The sequence below is a fragment of the Lolium perenne genome, chromosome 2 (assembly GCF_019359855.2).
Source record: "Lolium perenne isolate Kyuss_39 chromosome 2, Kyuss_2.0, whole genome shotgun sequence".
NCBI classification, from domain to species: domain Eukaryota; kingdom Viridiplantae; phylum Streptophyta; class Magnoliopsida; order Poales; family Poaceae; genus Lolium; species Lolium perenne.
In genome coordinates, this window is record NC_067245.2 from 115,797,075 (window position 1) to 115,803,764 (window position 6,690).

At 40.4% G+C, this 6,690-nt stretch overlaps 1 long non-coding RNA gene across 3 annotated transcripts; it reads right to left on the bottom strand.

Annotated features, from left to right (window-relative positions):
* Positions 1 to 334: 334 nt before the first annotated feature.
* On the bottom strand, positions 335 to 3,823 carry LOC127333581 (uncharacterized). 3 transcript variants are annotated; one of them, XR_011751860.1, is made up of 5 exons: positions 3,719 to 3,822; positions 3,477 to 3,631; positions 2,518 to 2,593; positions 2,252 to 2,364; positions 335 to 661 (listed from the first exon to the last, which is right to left on the bottom strand). It is a non-coding gene; the product is annotated as an uncharacterized lncRNA (long non-coding RNA). The 3 variants fall into 3 exon arrangements; XR_007871375.2 differs by lacking the exon at positions 335 to 661 and having other exon boundaries at positions 2,045 to 2,364; positions 3,719 to 3,823; XR_011751861.1 differs by lacking the exon at positions 335 to 661 and having other exon boundaries at positions 2,045 to 2,364; positions 3,477 to 3,553; positions 3,719 to 3,815.
* Positions 3,824 to 6,690: the final 2,867 nt, after the last annotated feature.

Consider the following 6,690-nt stretch of genomic DNA (forward strand, 5'->3'; position numbering starts at 1 on the left):
GCATCCAATCTTCAAAAGCTGTCGTTGGAGATACATGAGTCTTCCCGAGGGATTGATCCATCTTTGAGTTTGAGTCTCCGGTCTGAGTTGGGGACATCGTCTAACATGTGGGTTTGAAGTGGATGAGACAATAGAGTAAGAATTTTCAAACATTTTAATAAAGCGGAGAGATAAGAATTTAGAAGCTTTGAAGAAATAAGAGGAGTAGAAGCTATGCTTCCTACTAAAGAAATAATTTGTTTCGTAAATAGTTTTTCCCAATTACTTGTCTCCTAACTAACGTCCATGCTAACTAAAGTCTCCTATAGTCAGGATGGCTCTGATACCAGCTCTGTGGGGACCCCGGACTAGCTGTCCGAAATTCCCTGTTATGTATACAGTTCACGATCCCATGATCAGTGCGTCGTGAACACATAACCGAACTGATATCAAATTACACCATCCATTACAAAGCGGAAAAAGAAAATTACAACATGGTCACATGACCCATACTTACATAATAGCCTCGAAGGGCCTAACTAAACATCAGAGTAGCATCATCACTTCAGCAGTGCAGTACCCAAGTCATCTGCCATAACCCTACAGGCAACTGACTGGGAAGACGTTCCTAGCTCGCATGGACGTCGCCAACTCCTTCTTCGTCTATCGAACTCCTTCAAGTCTGGCCAAGTAAATAGCCAGTGACAAAGCCGTGAGTACATTTGAATTGTACTCGCAAACCATCAAGAAGGTGATAACAATTCTAACTAAAGAAGACAAGAGAGGAAGAGTAGTTTCTCTTGTGGATATAGCATGTGGAAGAGAAGAGATGTTTTTGGTGGAGATAGCATCCCAACTTCTCGATCGAAGGGGACACTCCAAGAATTTATCTAAGACATCTCTATATCTCTATTGAAGAAGAGTTCCTCTTCATGAAAACACTAGGAATGGTCACCCCATCTTGTTTCATTTTCCTCAACCATCTCCACATGGTCGGCACAACATCTTTCTCGTACCCTTCCGGTACTTCCAACACACGCATTTCCTTTGGAAATCATTTTCAAAACCAAAACTCGACACAGCTCGGTAACGGCCATCCCAACCGTCCATGACCGCGGACGCGGCTATTCGAATAGTTTTAACTCTGCAGAGTGTGCGCACTTTCCCCACAAGAACCGATAAATCCGCCGGGATCATCCCCGGTTCGACATACAAAAGTATGCGAGACTCGGATAATCAGTCATAGTCCTTCGCCTGTCTCCCTTGACAAGAGTCCTTCCCTGCGGGCTTACCCCTTCCCGGCACCCCGGCAGCATACCTCCTTTTGAGCGTATCTCCGGCGCCATGACAAAAGACCCTCAGTAATCGTCCGGCTGCAAGTTAATGCAGTGTATTGCCTCCTTCAGAGCGCAACCCGGTGTCAGAGGTCATCGCGACCCTCCTAGAGAGTTGTGAAGGTGGCTCATGCCAATTTCAACAGACGTCAGACTAAGCCCGTACCCACTTTGGATAATGTGGTTGAGCTGTGTAATTATTCGGGGCGAATACAAAGAACCATGTGTCGTTTTTCTCAAAAACCCAAGTCACACCCACACTTTCCTCTTTCCAACCATCTTTGTCAAGATCCTTTTCTTTCATAAACCATACGCTTGGGTAAGGTTGCCTCACCCAAGGTTTTCATAAACATTTACAACAAGGTAAACCTTGAGGGGTTCCCAACCTATAGTTTCATGAGTTGAACTAGTATTGCACTACGGCCGAGATGAGAGTCATCCCGCCATAGATGAGGTATAAAGGGGTAGTGGAGTGGATCATACTTGCTTAAGTTAAGCATGTATTATGACAACACAAGGAGGAATATACTCTCAGATTTGTGGTGCTAACTACACAACTTAGATAGTGGAGTGTCACTATCCACATATTCTCCAAGATGGTACACGGCATACTCCTCTCAAGTTGAGAATACACCAAGATCATGACAATGATACCTCTATACTACAAATGGGGTGGGTGTGGTGTAAGTTACTATCTTGAGATGGAACATGCTCAAGTTGAGCATACAAGATAACCAAGTGGGATAGCACGGCCATGCTACCATGCATCCCATAACACAAGGACAAATAGTGGAGCATCACCACTAGGGAGTACCCCACTTGCAAACACACATAGATGACATAAATAGAGATAATAACACACATAGAATGAAGGTGCTTTGAACATCAACAAATGACATCCAACTAGACACCGGATCAGAGATCAAAAGATGGCTTGCCTTGGCTTATTTGTCCCTGTACTTCTTCAACTCTATCAATATAAGAATCCCAACAATATAAATAAAATCCTTGTCCAATTCCACTTCTTCTTCTTCTCCGGAATTGCTCGCGTCTATCGCCGGAAAATATAAAAGGAACACAATCAATCACATTGCACCAACAAAACAAACATACAACAACCATAATTTAACCATTCAATAAAGAGCTACCATACAAAGGACTTATAGATACCACAAACAACTTAAAGAAAACCCATGTTATTTACCTAGTAAAGGTATGAGAGTATCACAACTTAGCAATTGCCTCTCTCGGTTATCACCATGGTATAACCCAAACATCCCCTGGTAGATAACATCATAAAGAGGACAAGGGCATTAGTTTGACATCAAATACATTCACAAAACATTTTCAAGCATTTTTGGAAAAGTAGAAAACAGTTTTCCTAACTTAGTTTGCTCACATAACACCACACAAGAATAGGAAACAAATAATATGCCCTACCATTTGAAAACTTAAGCAAAACAAAAGAGCTAATGTTAAATTGCAGAGGTTTTGTTTTGCAAGCATAAAACAGAGGTTGCCCATTTCTAATAAAAAGAGTTGGTCAAGGGTTTTAAATAAACCGAAAAGTTTGGCTTCAACAATGCATGTCACACACATACATTACTAACAGTAACACATATGCATGAACATGGACTAATACTATTTTTCCTAGATAGCCAGTACTAATACAAGACTAACCCAATTGGAATCACCCCAAAATATTAAACCTACAATTTTAGGAATTTCTTTGAATCTGACTGTACAGAAAACAAGATCTGTAAGCCATAAATCGTAGAAAAATCCTAAAAATATGAGACCACTGGCATTTGAAAGATATCTAAACAGAGATGCACATACAATTGGATTTGGGTTCAAATTGTTTCTGAAACTCTCACAAATGGATTGACAAGATTACTGCATGTCTATACCATTTGCTTCACCTCTGGAGTTACAGAACAGATAAAGGTTTGAAACTTGTTTGAGATGATTAAGAAAACATTCAGTAGTCCTACAGAACAGGAATCACTCAATTAGGTTCAAAAATGGATTTTTGGTGATTTAAAAGCTAACAGCCATGTCTGCAGAACACACAGAACAAGTTTAATTCACCACAAATCGTACATCAATCACACAAATATGAGGTTAGCTGCATCTGAAAGGTATTGAATAGGTGGTTCTTACCCAATTTGTTTCACTCAAAGATTCGTTCCCAAGCTCCTGGTTTAATTCGACAAAGTCAGATCTGACCAGATCTTGACCTGTGAACCATTTCAGTTTCTGGAGGTCAATCGAAGTGAAACCACCGCCAAAATGAAGGTATTGAAGAGGGCTTTCACCTACAGTTGAGTTTGCTCAAAAAGGTTTCGTAAAACGGAACAAATCTAACAAACAGTGAACCTGCATGTTTACAGAACTTTATTTACCACGGACAATCCGTAATGAATTTGAGGATGAGACCAACGCCAAGTTGTAGATCTTTTCCGTATCTATCTGCGGAACTTTGAATCACTCTATTTGGATATGCGCACGAGATTTGGTGGATTTTACAAGTTCGTACCAGAATCTGAAACAGCAAGATAGCAGAAATTACTGCAAGGATTTGGACGAACTTTGTTCAAGAACTTCAGATCTGAGGATAGCTCAAGATTCTCCATGCTTGGACCAACATGCACCTGCATCAAGATCCAATCTTAGCAATGGAGGAAGAGGAAGAGGAGAGAAAACCATCTAGGGTTGGGGAGAAGAAGGAGAGGGAGGCTCTCATGGTGAGGAGGAGCTTGAGGGAGGAGGGAGCTTCATCTTGGAGTTCTTTCCATGGCCATGGCCGGCCATGGGAGCTAGGTGGAGCTGCATTTTCGTGGGGGAGAGTAGGAGAAGAGTGTGAGGGAGTAGATAAGGTGGAGGAGTGAGTGGAGAGAAGAAAAATGAGAGCAAGACGAGTGGAGGTGGCCGGCCAAGGGCCATTTATAGAGGGAGAGGGGGTTGGCTGCCTCCTTTTTGATTGGCTAGGATGGGTGGCTGCCCATTTAATTGTTGGGGTAGTTGAGAGGCAAGTCTTGCAAGAGAAGAAAGTGAGGAGGAAAGTGGCTGGCCGAAATTGCCATGCCAACATAATTGGCTGGCTCCATTCTTGCCAAAAACAAGTGAAAAATGTGAGGGAGAGGCACAACATCCATGTGAATAGATATGTGCATGATATTGAGGAGAAAATGTCAAAGAGTGACTTTGATGATGATAAAAATAGGAGTAGATACATATAGATAAAAAGGAGTATGAAGGTGACATGTGCCATGAGAATAATCTCCACCACTTTGGCTGAGACCAACTTATGATGAAGATAGTTCCCAAGGTATATTTGATGATTAGTAGCTTTTATAAGAATTCAATTTTGGAAGGATTGGGATGCACCACATGCAACAATGCATGTGCATGTCAAGGTAAATGGGATGGTGATGGTGGTTTAGACAATTATAGAGCAAGACTAAGAGACATGGTGAGTGAAGTAACCATGTACTCACAAGGATGAATATGGTGGCAGAAATCACCAATTCATGAGGTCAGGGTGATGATGGAAAAGAATAGAGGGTTGAGATGGGTATGATGAGATATAACTTGTTCTTCAAATAAGAGGTAAATTGGGAGTGATTTGAAAATATCAAATGATCATCCATTTGATCAAAAATTGGAGGATGGAGGGGATACAATGTGGTGGATCAGAGATGTGCATAAGATGTGCAAGAGTTGCCATTTGAAAAAGAGTTTAATTGAAAGGTATGGGACACACCTCAATTGTCTAGAGACAATTGGGAAAGAACCCAAGTGGAAATGGAATTTGAAAAGGTTGAGAGAAAACTAGTTGGAACATAGGAGTTCAAAATATTCTACTTGCTTTCTCAAGTTAGGTAGAGTTTTTCTCAAATGTAAAATAATCAAGAGGGAAACAAGAAATGGTATAGGTACCATAAACAAGCTTTTTGTTAAAACAAAGCAAAATAGAAATAATGTTTTATAAATCAATACTTGGTAGAAATGGGATGAAAAACAAAACCCATTTCAGTTCCTTGTTTTCTTTGAAGAGAAATCTTGGAAAGTTTTAATAAAACTAGAAGTAGTTTTGTGATCAAAACTAGAGAAGGAAAACTGTAGGATTTTTGAGGAGGGAAACTAATTTAGGGAGGAGTGTTCTCAAGGGTAGATGGTGGCTACAAAATGTATCCATCATTCCCACTCTTGGTTTTGTGAAGATTAAACTTGTATAAAAACAAGAGGTAAAAGTGAAGGAAGTGATCTAGAGTTGAATCATTGGATAGGGTATAAGATCAAGTTGAATATATGTGATGCAAGGGTAGAATGAGACATGCAGGATGTGGAAATTGTAGAGGGAGATGCACAGATGAGATCCATGCATTGAGATCACCAAGTTGTGAATTAAGGATGATTGAGCTATCTTGTACCACAAAGAGAAAAATCAAGATGGCACACCCATGTTGTCATCGGGAGAGAGGTTTGATGTAGTAAGAAGGAAAACAATTCTTCCTAAGCCACACATGTGTTTTATTTGGTGAGTTGCTTGTTTAACCACTAGGGGTGTCGTTCTATGAGGTAGCTCAAGACAAAATTCAACAAGCAAATCAAGACAATTCATCTACCAACAGATCAAGGCAATTCATCATAGCAAACAGATCAAGGCAATTCACCTTAATTAGTCTATAGAAAAAGTTTTTGTTCCCCCTGATTTTTGAAATAAGGACAACTAATCAAGGTTGAAAAAGTTGGGGTGTTACAATGACCAGCAGGACGCCTACGACAACTAGGAGTCTTCCGACGTCAAGCGTTGGCCTGTGGACTCGAGAGTCCCTTTATCTTTACGCTTCCGCTATGAACTTGTGTTTGTTCGTTGATCACTAGATCAACTATTCGTGTAATATGATGATGTGATTCCAATTGTAAGACAATATGGTTTGTAATGAATGATGACTGTGATACTTAACTATTGTGCCTCGCAACGACAATATTCCTGGGATTGCGATGAATGACATAATAGGCATCTGGACTTAAAAATCCGGGTGTTGACAAGTTGGTATCAGAGCCATTGTTTGACCTTAGAAGACCTTAGTTAGAATGGGCGTTCTGAAAAACTTAACTTTGAAATCAAATGAAGAGAATATTTCTGAAAATTTACTCATATTCTTGCCTTTGGGACTTTTTCAAAATTTGATGACTCATGCTCTCTCTTATATTTGAATCTACTTAAAATTTTGCCATACTTTGTCACTCTCTAACTTACTCATCCATTTCGCTTTCAGATGGAGCCGAATGAACCCCTCAACACCAAGTTTTACCAGCTTGGGAACGGTGGGAGCCTGATCTTTGAGCACGACCTCAATGCTGTCTC